This window comes from Papilio polytes, unplaced genomic scaffold, assembly GCF_000836215.1.
Source record: "Papilio polytes unplaced genomic scaffold, Ppol_1.0 DF823691.1, whole genome shotgun sequence".
NCBI classification, from domain to species: domain Eukaryota; kingdom Metazoa; phylum Arthropoda; class Insecta; order Lepidoptera; family Papilionidae; genus Papilio; species Papilio polytes.
The window spans coordinates 4780338-4798789 of NW_013525513.1; the positions used below are offsets into that span (position 1 = coordinate 4780338).

General features: G+C 32.8%; 1 long non-coding RNA gene across 1 annotated transcript; it reads left to right on the forward strand.

Annotated features, from left to right (window-relative positions):
* The first annotated feature begins 9389 nt into the window (after window positions 1-9389).
* On the forward strand, window positions 9390-18100 carry LOC106104322. The gene is made up of 4 exons (XR_001225666.1): window positions 9390-9452; window positions 9530-9559; window positions 15019-15069; window positions 17952-18100. It is a non-coding gene; the product is annotated as an uncharacterized LOC106104322 (long non-coding RNA).
* The last annotated feature ends 352 nt before the right edge of the window (window positions 18101-18452 follow it).

The window sequence follows — 18452 nt, forward strand, 5'->3', positions numbered from 1 at the left end:
GCCGGCACCACGTGCCGCCAACAAAAGACTGTCGAAAAATGTGAAGGTTGCCTCAGTTTGTAGGTCGCGGGCCGCGTATCGGAGGCTGAACCTATAAATCATACCGTCCGAATATTTCGTTTCGTTCGCTACGCTCTGATACAGTTGTTGGAAAAGATTTAATATTCCAAGTGTCAGGAAAAGGATCTAGGAATAAAATTGCCTTTAAATTCAAGACTAATGCAATTCCTGCATGCTAACATTCGAAACGAAATAGCTATATATATTACCCTTCAAAAGTGTGATACCTTCACCACCGTTCATAGTAATTGACTATCAACGTGCAAAGACTACTATAAAAACAAGAAAATGTCGTTTGGAAGAGATGAAACATTATCTTGGAAAGCTCGTAAAATATTTCTTTGGTCTTCAGAAATGATGTCCCAATAAGTAGGATTCCGAGTAGACACATTTTTTAATTCTAATTGGATCACCAACTAATAAAAAAACATTTTTGCAAGTGTTTAGTATGTACGCTCCTTATCAACATCTACAGATACGTAATAGTTATGTTGGCTCTTATTGGAAATTGTATGTTCTTGAATTTAATATTTACCATTATACCTAGCCTTACTTTCCTAATACAATGGGATCATCCAATCTGACATCTGCGCAAGGAAAAAAGACTCGAATACTTTCAAAGGCATGCCCTTTAAGATACGTTCGCGGATAGTGTATCGTAACAATGAGTAATATTATTAATGTATCGCTGTCCGTAGAGCCGGAGACCGCAGGCCGATCATAAGATAGCTCGCATTAAGGTGTGCTGTGTCGCGAATCATTTTTCACCGCGCGCGGTGTCGTACAAGCCTTGTAAGACACCGTTTTGACGACCCTGATAAGATTCCATTTTATTTTGAGAAATTATTATGGATAATCGATTTGTCAGGTGGTGAAAAAATTTAAAAGTTAAGCATTACTAATGATAATGGTTTAAAATTACAATTTAAAGTTTTCTTTAACCTATGCAAGTGTTAAAGGAACTTAGTAAGTAGTCTGTGGTTCTCCAACTATGTTCTACATCTATGCCTAATTTCATTAAGATTCGTCAAACTGTTTTGGAGATACAGGAAATTCTTATTGCAAAAAGAACTTGGGGCTTCAAAAATATTTAACGAAGGGAGTTTTGTATTTTTTTTATTATCAAACAAATAGCAACGTCATTAAGAAGGTGAGATTTTATATGAGACTAACTTTCGTCCGCGTGGAATGAATAAAAACAAAAGTGAGTAGCCTATGTATTCTTCCAGACTATCCTCTACATCTATACTAAATTTAGTCGAAATTCCTTCAGCCAGCTACAAACTCTAACAAACATCCATCCATCCATACATCCTAAACTTTGGAATTTATACTATTAGTAAAATTAACGTGCATAAGTTCTTATTAAATAATATGAATCATCTACTCATTAATTACATCCTATTTCATTCAGTAAAAAGATGCAGCGAATGTCAAAATAAATGATTAATACGTTCTTGTACAATATTTTCATATCAAAAGAATGATAAATATCCTTTATAATAAACACTAAATGTCTTCATTGAAAACTATTGAAGTGAGAAAATTCTCCGCAACGTAAAAATTCCCTCGCACTGGTCGGAGTATAAAGGCTGAGTACAGTCGTAGACAAGAGCTCTATCAATCATCGCTTCATTACTATCGAAGAGAAATCTAGCATATCTTACTAATATTATAAATGCGAAAGTTTAGATGGATGGATGGATGTTTGTTAGAGTTTGTAGCCTAAACGGCTAAACGGATCTCGATAAAATTTAGCATAGATGTAGAGGATAGTCGCGGACGGAGTCGCGGGCGAAAGCTAGTTCTCTATAAGTAAAATATATAACCACGCAGCATTAATGATTTGGTTTAGTCAAAATCAAACATTGATCATAAAAAGGTATAAGGTGTTTTTAAATGCAGTTAAAACGCCAATTTACATCTATATTTTTGTATAAGTGTAAATTTCAAATGTAATCATTTCACAAAACAGCAAAAAAAAATATTGCCTTGCCAGTAATCAATATAGATTTGATTTGTAGTTTTTTCCGGTGGTAAAATTATTATTTATAGATTACATACAATTTTTCTTTGCAATATTTTTTAAAAATAAACCAATTTTAACAAGCACCATCTATTATAAAAGAAGAAAACTAGGTAGGTAAAGGTTAGATGACTAAAATTATTTCTAGAACTGCTTTGCGAAATACATTTATTGTTCAAATACTTTGCTAATGATGAATAAAACATATTTTGTGTTGTTGAAAAATTATAAAACAAATTATTTTAAGTGGAAATATGTAAAGCGCCATCTATTTTTAAAATATTAAACCCATAATATTTCAACAAACATGTTGGATCAAAACAGTGAAATTTTAATTAATGTCTTTTGGACAGATGGCGTTGTACTCAACAAGCCGTCGACAAAATTCTTATAAGATTTTTGAACTAATCTAGCTTAACATTATGAATTAAGAATGAAGAAAATTTAAAATGTTGAATGAAATGTTGGTAATATTTTTAAGCTACTTTATGAGTTATCTAAACAGCTGTATTCCGGACTTCATGTTTTGAGTTGGAACCTTCACACTGTATGAGTTTGAAAGTTGAAATCGTCTTAGTAGTTTCTAAGGTCACCGATAGATGGCACTAAAAACTGAAACACACGAGATGATAAAGCAGCTTTTGAGTATTTTCACAGACTAGTTTCGCTCGTGCGCGCTGAAAAGCTTTCGTAGTGTCAATACGACGGCCAGTAGAAGATGTAGTGCTGGCAGCCAACCCACTCCGATGCGCAAAATTCAATCGATAAGGATTTTAACAGGTAAGTGCTAAATTAAAAAGAAATAATTTTCAATTTACTTGCATTTGTATTATAATTTATTGCAAATGTTAAATCTTTACAACTATTCCTAATTACAGTACTAAGAAATTAATTAATGCTGAGCAATTTATGACTTAATACTATTAATATTGTACCCATTCATTTATTTTTCCTTTATTTATGTAGCTAAATAGAAATATTTCGTTACAATTTTCCAGATTGCTACGCCCAAATTTGCATTTTATGGGAGTAGCAAAAATTGTTGAATCAGGCAGAACCATGTCATTTAAATATTGAGTAGTGTAAAAAAAGTAGACTTAACAAGATATTAGATACAAATGCCTCTTAATCCTATTACAAAAACAATTTAACAAAGGATTAATTTCAATATTTTCGACAACAAAAATTTCAACCAAACAAAACTAAAAGAATTTTAGTTAATCCCCGAGCGGCGTATAGTAGCCCTCCGTTGCATTAGGCCCCCGGCATAAAAACTGTTAACATGAAATTTATACCTGACTTCCATGAATGGCGATATTTCTGTTTAAAGGCTGACCAAAAAAAAGCAATAAAATATGGCCGCCACAAAGGCACCTCTAGTGCGCCTGCGTTGTGTTCGGACATGCGCAGTGATTGAACCAAATCGGGGCAGCTTATGTTCATACTGGAGTGAAGTTTTTTTTATGACTTGTATAATACCTTGGTAATTGTAAATTGTGCTCGGGTATTGTAATTGTATCAAATCTCGTTTAGTTTTACTTTGCTATGGCGTTGTTCTTTTATTACAAATAAAAACTATTTGTTTTCTAAATTAGTGAAAAAATAACAAGTAAACCTTAATGCTATTTAGATAAAGCCGCTTTTGGTTTTCATATGTAGTATAATAATATTTATTTTTTTTTTTATTTTAAAAAAAATCTTTGAATGTTGTACTTTAGTATTTATTTTATCTTAAATCGCAACTCTAAAAATAAAAGGGCATCTTAAATTGGAAATAAATTGGAGGGTGATTTTTATTAATTTTCGCAGAGATTTCGATACGTAGTCAACTAATTTCAAATTATAGGCGTTTACTTTATAAATACATGCTTGTTCGTGTTATCAGATGATCTGATTGTTTTTTATTTACACGTATAGTGGCTTAGACTATAAAAAGGATTAGTATCAGCAAAGATGAAAAAATCTAGTCTAGATGCAGCCTTATGCGGCGCCGATACAAAGCAATCGGGAGTATTGATTTTGCCTCAGGGAGCGGGGACTTGCATCGGAAACTCCCCGCACCTTGTTTAAGCTGACGCGTTTTATGAGATAGATTTCTTTGATGAGCTATAATGAACAATAATTGTTTTTCTTTGGAACTAACCTATTTCTGATATTAAAACGCGAACATCTTTATATAGGTCATCTCGGTAACGGTATTAAGAGTTTGATAGAAAACTACGTATTTTTAAAGGTTATGTTATTTAATTGTACAGTAGTCAACTAATTCGTCAAAACGCGGAAACTCGAAATAAAATTTTATATAATGTGATTTCCCGACTAAAAGTAACAGCGCCATCTCTTAGCCATTTCTATCAACGTCTCGGTTGTCTATGGAAAACATTTGACATTTACATTTCAGTTACAAAACGCTAGATGTCGTTATTCCAACTTAAAATGTAATTTGAGAAACGCGATCTATAAAAATACACGTGAGACCTAACATTTTTGAGAAAAGGTCGATTCATGAAATTAGTAATAAAACAATTTAGGTTGTTTATTTTAAAACTAATTTAATTAGAAGTGCATTATGTTACAATATTTTGTATTTTCCAGCTACATTTTAAATTTACAAAAGCAAAAGACACATTGAATTAAAAAAAATGAAAAGTCATAAATAAAGAATGAGTTTGCGCATGCGCGGAAGGAAGATGGCGGTGCAAACGGGAAAGCTGGTTAGTTCAGGGACGACTCTACATTTATGACCCTTATTTAATTAGATAATTAATGTAATCATCATTTATATTTATAAATGCGTCAGTTGTCTGCATTTAATGCTTAGTTCACTAAGCGTGAATCTTAACAAAAGTTTAAAAACACTTATCTTAATAATATACTTAACTAATTTTTACATATGGACAAATGTTATATTTATCTGTTTTTTAAACCGCTGCTGAGACTTATGGGGGATCAAATTTTTTTTTTTATGATATAACTAATATAATCTTTTGAGTTTGGGTAGGAGAGGGGGGTCTAATTCGAATATCTATTTTAGATTTTTAAATTATCTACAGCTGCTCCCCCTTCCCCTTATCAACGCCTATGCAATGCATTTGTTAAGTTTTGTTTTAAATATCTACTTCTTTTTAATAGGACAACGCTACGAAGATCTTATCGTCCAGCCATCGTGTCTCCAGCATGCCTAACACAGAAAGCCACGTTTTCAGTAAGTGTTTCAATATTTCAATTATTTTTAACAGCATATGCTTATCATATTACAACTAATGCCAAGCAATAAGCAAGTATCTAGCATTACAGCTTCTCCTCTATTGACTTGGTTATTGTCAAACTTAAAAAGAACACAAGAAGAGTGCAAAACCAAACAAGTCTAGGGAAGGGGCAGCTATCACTGACATAAGAAATAGTTATATTCAATGTACAGTTTTTGATGCTCTAGAGGAGGACGGGGGATAACTGCTCTAATGCAAGAAGGCAATGTTATTCAGTATGTAGCATATGTTACTTCATCCTCTACTACGCTGGTATTTACTTTTATTATGTTATTTTCCCATATGAGAGAGTATGAGTATGAGAGTCTCAACTCTTCACCTGTTGGTCATATTTTGCTATCTTTAGTGGTTACTTGGAGTCTTCAAATTAAACAGGTAAGTATAAAGGTAAGTGATATAGTTTTTCAACATTTCTGAAACTTTTTGAACTTTTGAAATTTTGAATTTCTGTGTTTATTACCACTATATTAATTTTAATTTTTTATCGCAGAATGGTATTACTATTGCCCATCATATGCAGACCAATTACAGAAATCTCAAAACCAAATTCAGTTATGCTTGAAAAAAAATTAAAAACTGTAGTTTCCAAAATTGTAACTAGATGGCGCTATAATCAATCATGATTTTATTTTATAATTTTTTTACAAAAGATTGCTGTCGCTTAGTTATTAATGTATTCATTAAAACTCACAAAAAGCATAATCAAATCAAACAAATCTCTAGATAAATATGAAATGTAAATAAATAAATTAAGATTTAGAAAAAAAGACTACAAGAAACTTAATAAGTCTTGATTTTACTTTATTTTTACAGTTAAACACTTTAAACATTCTCTGAGTGTCAGATCAACTAAATGGTCCCTTTTAAAAGGCTCGTCAGCTGTCTGAAGGGGAACAGATTAAATTCCCTTTTTAAAATTCACCAATAGGGGAAGGGGTGGCCACGGATTGGCCGGGCTCTGTCGTGCGAAATAATCTTAGGGCTGATTGACACAGACCGATGCATTTGGCTGCACTTTATTTAAAAAGCATTATTTGTAAAAAATATTATTCGATCATTCAAAATCGGTGAAATATTAAAAATGATTAGTTTTACCACAGATGCAAAATTTATACATAGCTTTTGGTAGCACGATCTATAAATAAAAAAAATAAACTAGGGGAGTGGTTTTACTAAAAAAAATAAAGAAAAAAAGCATTACATTGTCTAACAAGTAGGAAAAATTATGTAATTCTAGCTAATAATTGTATCTTCTTGTATAAAGTTATTGATGTCTTAATTTCTTGAACATTTTAAAGATTGGATATGGGGCGTCTTGAACTTCTAGGGTTGTAAATAACTAATACTGTTTCTATTATCCAAGCTGAAATTATTAAAACATTCAAAACGGTTGGTTTTAGCAAGTAGGAGGTTTAAAAAAAACTTGTGTAAGGCGTAAGAAAAATCACATAGATATTGCGTATTAGTAAAGAGAGCATTAAAGAGAGAGAGAGTAAAGAGAGCAAGACTCCGTCCGCGTGGATCTGAAAAAAAAAGTGAATAGCCTTTGTGTTCTTCCAGACTATCCTCAACATCTACGCCAAATTTCATCGAAATCCGTACAACTGTTTAGGCTACAAACTCTAACAAACATCCAGCCATCCATCTAAACTTTCACATTTATATTATTACTGGCTTTTGCCCGCGACTCCGTCCGCGTGGAATTAAAAAAATCAAAACTGCTATAGCCTACGTGTTCTTCCCGACTGTCCTCTACGTGTATGCCAAATTTCATCGAAATTCGTTCACCCGTTTCGGCTACAAACTCTAACAAACATCCATACATCCATCTATCCATCCATCTAAACTTTCGCATTTATAATATTATATTGAAGTAAGAAGAAAGATTTATTTATTTAAAAAGAGCATTTGCTTTGAATATGGCAGAAAAAATCCTAATTAAATAACATTACTCAAATTTTTACATAAAAATTTACAACATGGTATCTACATTTTTTTGCATTTCATTATACCGTTGTTGTCTATTACATGTTAAATAATATTGCTAAAAACTCGTTTTAGTGTCGTCTCAGAACGCGTAGTATTGAGTCACCGCACAGCACCATATGGCATCTCGTTAGACAGTAGACCGGACGGACGTATCACTAAGTAAGCTTAGTTCACAATGATAGCTTTTATTATTTGTCTATATTCGAATTAAAGTAAATTGTTTACTCCATAAGTTTAATAGCGTGAATATAGCCTGAGGCGTGTCGAAGTGTAGGGCTTTTTATTAAAATGTATAATTATTCAAAAATATACTTTGATTGGCATTATTATTATTTAATTATAAAAAAACTTTTATAATACTGTAATGATAGTTTGTGTCATCAACTAATTAGCTTATTGTATAAGAGTATCTAGTATTTTATGTCCCGTCTTAGAGTTCTGTTCTTGTAGATAGTTCCTTGAGTTAGATTGCACGCAGAGTTACTACGCAAGGATCATATAGTGGAAGCATATACTATGCTAGTGTACAAACTTTACGCCATATCACAATTTTTAAATTACAAAAAAAAAACGAACTTTTGCGTATCAGAATTATAGTTAACATAAATGTTTAAATATCCAATGTCGTAGTTATATTGAACAAAATACTTGTTGCTTATGAAAAACATTAATAAAAGGCTATGAAGATTTAAAAGACTAGTTGTTGCTCGCGACTTCGCCCGCGTGACATTAAAAAATAATACAAATACAGCTTTTGTTACTACATTATTGCCTATGTTGCTCAGGTAGCTTTTTAATAGGGAAAGAATTTTTTAAATCGACCAAGTACTTTTTAAGTTATTTCAATAATTAAAAAAATACAAATCTTTCTTTTTTGTTATATTAGTTTAGAAAAAAGACAAATAAAGTGTATTTTTAAAAATATTTATTCAAATCAAGAAACATGAATTTCAATGGTTTTCCAATAATTGGAAACTCTGGTCACTCTCGGTGTGTACACATCTTTATATTCAGGCTACTACGGGTTACGTCACTCCACGCGTCCGAGTATTAACGGTTTCGCTGTCAATTGCCACTTTTGTTGGTACAAATTTTGTTGTGTATTTTTATACTCGTAATAATTTACGTAACATTGATGTCATAAGTGTATTCGCAAATACATGTATCAGCCTCTTTGTTGTGATTCATTTTGTAATAATTTGCATATCTATGTTTATTTTTCTTCTGTATTTCGTATCACATACAATTTCAAGTCTTACGATACCGATACATGTTGATTGAGTGTTTAAAACAACAAAATCTTTAAAGATTCTTGCAGACATAAAAGAAAATTGCTTTAAACTGAATACATTGGAAAGTATACTCCTTTCCGTTTCAAATTAAACGCTAGTAAACGTTAATCGTTTATTAAATAATTCACATATTTTTATTTTACTTATAACAATCGCAATCGTCTCGGTCAAATTTCCACAACTTTATGATCAAAACCACTTCGATAATATTTAAAACAAATAGAAGTAGCACCACGAAAAACCACGTTAAAAAATCTAGTTTTGACGTAAATGTGCTTTAGCTTTTGGCTTGTACACCGTACCTTTAATATTACGGTATATTATTACTACGAATAGGTCATAAAAATCATAAAAAGAGTAAATTATTCATGTCTTAAATTGATTTGTTAAATATCGTTTTAAAGTATTTAGAGAGTGATTTTGTAATTAAACAAAAATGTATTATAGTGCAAAAACATAGCATGTAAAAATATATACCGAAATAATATTCATGGAATTTAAAAATTCATCTCATAAAATGTATCTTACGTAAAATCCATCTAATTACTTTACAAAAACCCTCACAAATCTTTAATAATTCAATTACTGTTGGTCATTTTAAAAATGTTTTAAATTTTAAACTCAAATTATCCGAGCCCTCGAATGTAATAAAGTAGGGAAAGCCCGGGCGGCTGGCAACCCTGGGTGGGCGAATGATGGCGGCTGAGGGGTGCGGGGTGTGGCGAGGGAGCGCGGCGCGGGGGCGGGGGCTGGGCTGGCTCTGTGCTCTCTCGCCCTGCACTCGGAGCGGCCGCCCCATACGACTGCGCAGACACGGTAAGAACACACTTTTACCTACAGTTTTCGTCTTTTGTTGTCTTGAGACAATATTTTTAATAAGTTAATTTTTCTAGGTGGTGATTACGCGGCCTGATTGACTATTGGTAAGATTTTTTAGATTTGATTTTCTCTTTAATAAAATGAGATCTTTTTTTCCGAAGTTAACATTTCCTATCAGCTTCATTTGCTATCATAACAAACAAAAAGCATAATTTTTCTACCTACATCTAATTAATTTGGAAAATACTAAACTACCGCCTATTAAGTTACCTACCGATTTATTAATTAACTTATGTTATTTATAATTTGGTGTTGTCAGTTAGCTTGTTTGAATTTACCACTATTTTAATGTTTTTTAAAAAAACTAAAAATAATTAAAAGTGCAATTTTAAGAATACATTTTACAAATGTCGATATTGTTATACTTCCGAAGATAAAGTTTAACTTTTTGCTATTAAAATCCATCAATAACCATCAAAATTTCAGGCTTATTTCTAAAAAAATCTAAGTACAAATTAAAGTTATTCAGCTTAGAAGTTATATTTAATATGTAGGTATTCTGATTCTTGATATGATTTTAGTCGACCTTTTAGTTTTCGTTTTTGTTGCGACTGGTTTTAGGTTCGGTATCTAAACGAATCGATCCAACAATACAAGACGCGTCTTCGCAGTCCGCGTATAATGGCCTAAAATATCAGTCAAAATTTATCCCATATAGTTGCCCCGGATTTAGTGCTAAAAAGAAAAGACTATCGCAATAACAAAATGTACAGAACTTAAACATTCCTACATTTTATTTTATAATAGCCTTCGCCCGCGACTCTGTCCGCGTGGAAATATAAAAAAAAGTGATTAGGATATGTGTTCTTCCAGATTATTATCTACATCTTTGCTAAATTTCACCGAAATCCGTTTAGACATTTAGGCTAGAAACTTTAACAAACATCCACCCAACGAAACTCTCGCATTTACCCACTATATTAAAGTATGATTTCGTTTTACCACTTTTAATTTTAATAATGTCCATAATCTCAATACCTGTAGTGTTAGTAATATTTATTTAATCTTAACATCTCTTAGCTTGTATTAATAAAAACTGTAAAAATAAGAAGCTAAATGTATAAAATAAAGATGTAATTTTGCAAATTAATGAAATAGACTGTTAAAGGCTCTAGCTTTCATGCTAGGGGTAATAATGAAAAAAGCCTAAACTGTGGGTACTAAGGTTAACTTTAAAGTTAATTGTCAGTTAAATAGATACTATATCATACTTCGTTTGTTTCTATTTAATTTTTTGTATGGTATAATAAAATCCACTTATGTACCGACTTTTTTGCCAAACGCGATACGGGAAAACCGTATCAGGGTATACATTGAGTGATTAAAATTAAAAAAAAAATCAGATTGTCCTTTGTTTCTACAGCAATATTCAAATGAAACCCCATCAATACGTAAATAACAGTATCATAAAAATAAAACGAAAAAAAAAAAGCCGGAGAATGGAACGATGTCTATATTTAGGTAGAATTAGCTTCCGTAATTATAAAGCTTCTGTAACCCCTATCAAAGTATTTAAATAAAATTATACTTAGGAACGCTAGGATTCAGATAAATACACAGAAATCTAGATTTTACTTTACTATTTTTCCTTGTAATATCCAAATTGTATCATAGTTAACTAACCGAAATCTATACGTATACAAAATTTAACATAGTACATGTAGCAACAGAGATTTGGTTATATTTGTATAGCTTGGGGTGGAACAGAGCGTCGCGCCCCAACTTGTCGATATCAGAGCCCGCACTGCGCATGTGCGGAACGCCTCAGACGCCATCCCATCCACCTCCATACCTAAACGTTAGGTAACTATATTTAATGGTCTCATATTTACTTATTTATTTAATATTCGTTTACATCCACTTTTAAATATTGAACAATCATTAAAAATAAGAAAGGAACTAGCGAAGACCATTACTTTTATTTTATTTATTAAATTATAATTAATACTTAGTTAAAAAATAATAATTACAACTTGAATAAAATTAGAAAAATCAGGCAGATATTAGGATGACATGTAATAGTAGATTTATTAAAATTAAAGCTAAATAAAAATGACCTAAATTGGCAAATCAATTGGCAATAATAAATCTAAAGCAAGTTATCTCGGAAGATTCCATAACACCATAATGACGTCACAGACTGATGACATGAAAAATCACAAAGATATCTGCGTTATGTCTTATCTACGTTAGTAAAAAAGTCGATTTATTAATTTTAAAACTATTATAGATAAACTATTTGCAAAACTCATAACCGAGCCGTATCATATTTATATATAAATACTTTGAAAATAACAAAGCAAAAGAACTGGCAACATTATCAGAATCGATCGAATTAATAAACTAGAACTGAATTGACAAATAGAATCGATTTTTTTCTTTAGATTTATTGACAAGATATCGAGAAGCAATCAATATGCTTTGGACTAGAACGGATACGCATCGTGATGAAACAAGATGTGTGACATTGTACGGAATATAAATAGGATTGTTATGTATGGTCTTGAAGTACTTGGATTATCGCTTATACCCCAATAAGTTTTCAAATAATTTAATAAAATTAATAATTTATCTAATAGATTTACTGATACATTATCAGATATAAGGCTAAATTTAAAAACGATATTGTAATATGACTATATTGTATAAACAATACTTCAAAGCTCCTAGTTAAGTATTCATTAAAATCAAATCATATTTAGTACAATAGACCGCATTCTGATTTGGTTCTTTCAAACCATATTCTCTAAGTAATACCGTTTTTTAGAGCGTGCGCACATCACAGTTTTTTTCCGCGCTTTGATTCCTATGAACTTATATGGAGGTGCGCACACTACTCGATTTTTAGTTGTGCAACAAACAGTTGAATTAGCTGAGAAACAATCGAAAATCGCACAAGAGTTGTACAACAGTTTAGGCAAAGGTTTACGCCCGATTTTGAACAAACTTAGTCTCCTGGCGTTCTTTACAACCCCCGTGAGACGTGGTTGAACTAAGTATTTTTATATTACAACGTGCTTCCAGTAAATGTACGTTTTGTAATTATTTCTCTTACATATAAATTGGATCCTTGTTTGTAATTCACTCCCCAACTCTGCTGCTCTGGTAACCATACGCTCGCACCCTCCGAATAAACAAAATCTAACATTGTTTCCCATTCCAATGTAAGCCTCAATAACAGTAAAGAAAGATTATTGTATATGTTAGTACTGCTAGAGTATGGGGAAACATTCGTAAATAAATTTGACTGCGCAGTGAAAAAATAATGACAAAACCATTCTAAATTGAAATGATTTGGCAATAGAAATCAGTATTAATACAAAATTCTAATTCTTCTTGACGTTAAACAAATCCTTTTAAATTACAAGAGTACATTGAAAATAACTTTTAAGGCCGGCAACGCATCTGGTTCCTCTGGTATTGCGGATGTCCATGGGCGTCGTTGACCACCTTGGTGTTCAAGCCGCTCGTTTGTCCCCTATTACTATAAAAAAAACTTACCTTAAAGCACGATGACATGATAAGTATCAAAACAAGGCTTCCGTAAGTTTTATGTTAGCTATAAAATTTCCCCTTAAAACTTCGCTATGAAACAGAACCGTTAAGTTGCGTGACAAAAATATATCAAATCCATTTCATTAGAAAGTTATTCACATTAAAACTTTGCTTCGTAAATATTTTTGTAAATCAATTATAAACGTATTCTAATATTCTATTTACGTGCTTTAATGTAATCTATTCAGAAATGATGTATTTTTACTTGAATTTAAGTTCTTGTTTTTTAGACATTGAAGGGTCGACAGCTTTGATTTCAGCGGTTTGCTTTTTAATTGAAGTTGAATGTTTTAAACAAGTTTATTTAAGCTTGTAGCTTGTACATTTAGGCGACAAAAACTGATATTAATTTTTATAAGCACAACTTTTAAATCATTGATTTCTTGATTGATTTAAAAAGGACAAAGTTTTCAGTTCGTATGTTCTTGTTTATGTTCGGATCTGGTAAACAGATTTTTATGATTACTTTTTATTATAGCGTCGAATTATCAAATTTTTGTACTAATTTCAGTGTAATTTTTCTCAAATACATCCCGGCCTCGTGTCTAAGCCAGACACCATATTTCTTTGGTGCGATAATCTCAGATATCTTATTCAAATATAGTTTTATCAGTAGCTACCTGTTCAACGTATGACAAACAATATACAGGTATAATCTACATTGATATGAAGTCATAAGGTGCAAGCAAACATTTGATAACTCAGCTTCCGCCGCCTTAATCTCGTTATCTGGTTCAAACCTTATTATAAAGCAAATTTAAACCATTAATAAGGTTAAATATATAATCGGTTATCTTTAAACAATGTTCTTAACGTTGAAACTTTAAATTTTGTACAATAGCTTGAAGGAGATTAACATAATTTTGCAATATTCAAGAGGATTTCGAATAGACCCCTAGGCAACTAGTTAGAACCTTACGGCTCTCTTAAAGATTATCGTTTAAGCTTAGCAAAATACTTATGTGTTCGTCCGCTTCCTTCATAACCCATTTAACATAAAATAAAACAACAGAATGATTAAATAAACTATATTAGTGAAGTGTTAAACAAATCATTAATTTGCTACTGTTGTAACAAAATTGATTGTCATTTAAATATGAATTGAATGTAGCTATTAAGACGGAAAAAGAAAGAATAGTAATTGAAACGACGTTTCACATTGCTTACATTTAACTCTGTAAATGTGAAGTTTAATAAAACGCAGGAAGCGAACAATAACTGTGGAGTCAGTGACCTCGTGACTTGGATATGACTAATTCGACTGTGAGAAACAAGTTTTGGCACAAACATTCTTTTATCATAGTAATATTACATAACATTAGTAGTAAAATTATTTGAATATGACCTTAACGTGTTAAAGTTAGACGTACAAGTGAAAATAATACGAATACTTGTAAAGAATGCAGGTCAGCACAAAAACTAAAATGTGTGTCCTTGCGATGAGAAAAGGGCAGCGTAGCAATGTGGCAAAAATGTCGTTCAATTTATTCCCAAATTTTAGTCGGGTCCGGTCCCTTTTTGTTGCCATCTGCGCGCCGCGCCGGTCCCGGACTCCAGACAACTCCACCCTAAAAACCGTTTAGACGGGATTCCTATCCTTTCACCCGCTCGTCGAATTCTATATCGTTATCCCTGTCCAACACTATGGAATAACAGGGACCTGCCTCCTGTCTCGTTTTTGCACACGGGTACAGATTGTACCATCCTTTTTTGACTCGTAGTAATTCGTGTATTTCCGCTTCCCACACGAGTGGCCGCCATGTTTGGCGGGACTGTCAAGCGCCAGTTTGGCGCGTTAGGAGCGGGATGAACAAGGTTGGCTTGATATCTGGAAATTGTGTATCGATATTAAGAATTTAGAATATTTTAAACGGTTACTCTATTGGAAAAATGACCAAGAATTTTACTTATATTTAAATTTTTCAAAGGTAACAATATTATTTTTCAGGGCACAATCAATTTCTCGGGCGAACATGGGAGCATCAAGCCTGCAAAATATGTAAGTATTCATTTAATAATCTTTATTACATTTTTACATTTAAACAGAACTGCAAATAAACCTTTATTTTAGACACACCTCGGACATTGTATTTATTTTAATTTATTTCTTTAAAAGAGCTTGCAACTGTTAGGTAGGCATTATAACAAGGCAAACACGCTTTTTGTGCTTAAAGCGGCAATTCTTAAAAACATTGAAATAGCACCAATAAAATTTGGAGTTCGTAGACAATAGACTCTATGTATACTCAGATATTAGTCCATTTAACAAAGGCATCCCGATAATTGTATACCATAACCGCTTTCTGGGTCAGGTTTATTAGCGTTACGCATACAAAAGCTTTTAATATTTTGGAAACTTTCATTATTGTTTCATCTGGTTCATTGTTTCGCAACGATTCTTGGGTATTATGACGCATGGACCCTGGAAGGTACAAAATATTCCACGCGATTTTTTTGTCATTCATCATGACGAAAGATTTTTAATGTTGACGAATTTTACGTATACTTTACTTTTAAGGTAATTCTAAATTTCCTTTTAGAGGAATGAGAACACAGAATTACATTACGAGTTTAAACAGATGTAACACGAGGGTCGAATTTGTTAAAAACTCAGAATTTATTTACTACATTACATTATTTATGTATATTACATTATTTATGTATGAAATGTAAATTATGCTATATAATTTTCCAGCAAGATTACAATATTTGAGATATATTTCGAATTAACACGATTCCAAGAAAGAGTATGAGTCAAAATAAGCTGAAAATTTTCCAAATTAATTAGCATTTCCTTAGTTTCATTAATTGTGTTGATTCAGTTAAATGGTCGACATAATTTCCTAATATTGTATTCGTTGCGTGGTTCACGCGTTCATATCTCACGTATAAACGGCCAACAATTATGCAGAGCGGACTAACAAAACGTGTAAATGGGCCAATTACCGCCGCCTCTATGTAGGCTGCGGTACAATTAGTGGCCTGCTAACAGTTTTCATCACCAATATTGACGATGCGCCGCGCGAACGCATCAGACTGAGATCGTCTCTCGTTGAGGGAACATCACATTTCTGTTCCACCTTAGTTAGTTGCTTCTATATATAGTTCGTTAGTTGTATTTTCAGTGGTCTCTTTTAGTAATTAGTTTAATAAACAGCCAGTTTTATTGGTGAGTTTTTCATTTATTTTTGACTTAATTTTATTTACTGACCTTAGCTTCAATTATTCTCACATGTTATTGCCATATTCATACTAGGTCACTCAAACATATTCAACATTTGATATTTATGTTTTATATTAAGTATTACTATATTCATAAATTCAAATATAGGCATCTTTTTTTCTAGTCAAGACCTTACAAGTGGCTATTGACACAAAACTGTCAATCTCTTTATACTATTTTGTACAGTTTCCATATCTTAGGTTCTTGTGGCTGCCTAATTTCAAGTGAATAAATTCTTAATAGATTTCATTTTTGACCGACTTCCAAAAAGAAGGTGGTACTCAATTCGTCTGTATGTTTTTTTATTTTATTTTATGGTTGTACTGAAGTTATTATTATTTACTTGCTAATTTAAATTAATAAATATCGTTTACTGTCTTGTAAAATTGGTGCTTAACGTACTGAACGTTTTATAATCTTTGCGTGATAATTTCCTTCATCTTTTGAGACAATTTCCTTCAATCATATGAGACATGACGTAAGCTGACCATAAGAGATATAAGTAAAACGTTCCCTGGATCAATAAGTCTTCCAGTAGGCGGTATTATTAGGTCGACACTAGTCGCTAACAGTAATGAAATGTCTACGCGGACGACAATGGATCTAATAAAATATCCTAGATTCAGTTTAGCAACTAGTGGGATGAACATTCAACAGATTTATCCAAAGGCCGTTTAAGCGACGCCCAATAGAAGAAGAGCTTTGGAGCTTTCGCGGGTAGATCTATATTATCGGGGACGCGTACGAGAAGGGGAGGTCAGAGTACATCGGTCGATGTAGAAGTGGGGGTCCATGTTTGATTCGATCCCGGGCCGGGGGCGGCGCTCATTGCTGGCGTCCGGAGCGCATGCGCGTCCTCTGACCCAGTTGCGGCGCCGCGGCGGATGCCGGCCTCGTTACACCAAGGCTGGCGAATCACACGGGCAAGTAGCGCCGCCGACAGACTTACCGACGCGGCTCTCGTTCTACGGACACGCCTTTAAAAGTCAAATCAATATTTATCCATAATTCGGGTACATCGTAATTATAAAACTGTAAATTTGTGTGATCCAAAACGGAAAGATAAAGAAACAAACGACTCGTCAGTTATTTAGGATGATGAAACAATCGCGAAGCTCAATATTTTATAACATGTCCGCGTAACGCACTTTGAATTTTGATTAGCGGTCAGTGTCTAAAAGGCATTCCTGCTATTACGTTCCTTCCGTTGAGGTTTACGTAATACGCATCGAAAATAATTCCAAACGGCTCATTTCACCTGTCGCTTTCTAACCTTGTCACGTTGATTCGATCACGATTTGTTGAAGCTAGTGAAGTCTACAAACACGGACGTCCTCACTTGTCGGCGATGTTTATTTTAAAACGCTCGTTTATAAATGGCGTACTAGTGTTGTGATGATCGATCGCGCCGTGCCCCGCCGCGCCGCGCCGCGCGCTGTCTGTTGCACGCTACAATGTGTTCATTGTGCGTGTAACAAGCTCTCGACGTTCGCTAATTTTACTGTAATCGATAAAAATTCCGCTGCGCGCGTTGACATCACTACTACAAATTGTGATGGATATACATGTTTTGACAGTTTGTTTTAAATATAGACGCGAAGTGATTCATAACCGGTTGAGCAGAATTTAACGTTTTTTTTTCTTCTTTGTTATTTCAGATTTCGAGTTTGTGTGTTGGGTGAGCGAGTAAGCAGCGTACTACGGGAACATTTTAATGTCTCTTCTGATATATCTTGCATTAAAATTAATTTTAATATTATTGTAATTTAATTTTTATCTTTGATTGTTTTGCGCCAAAGTAAAAAAAAACGACTTGTTTTTGTAAGCAACTTATAAATAAGTATTAATCATATCTGAATTGTAAAAAAAATTAAAACACATCTACTTTTGTTGCTCAAATCCTAAAAATGTATATTTGTTAATTATAAGATTTTATATTCACAGTTTGAAGAAAGAAGTTTATGAAAATTTGGTGCCATCGGCATCAATATTAGTGCCCTACATCTACCCTGTAGATCCGAATTTGTTTGAAGTGAGGCGACAAATTCGGTTCTAGAGAGGTTTGTGTGGTGCATGCACTGCTACGATCCCATGAAGAGAAGACAAACCAGAAGAAGAAAGAACAAGACAATCTGCGTCGTCTCCAATGTTCTTTTGTG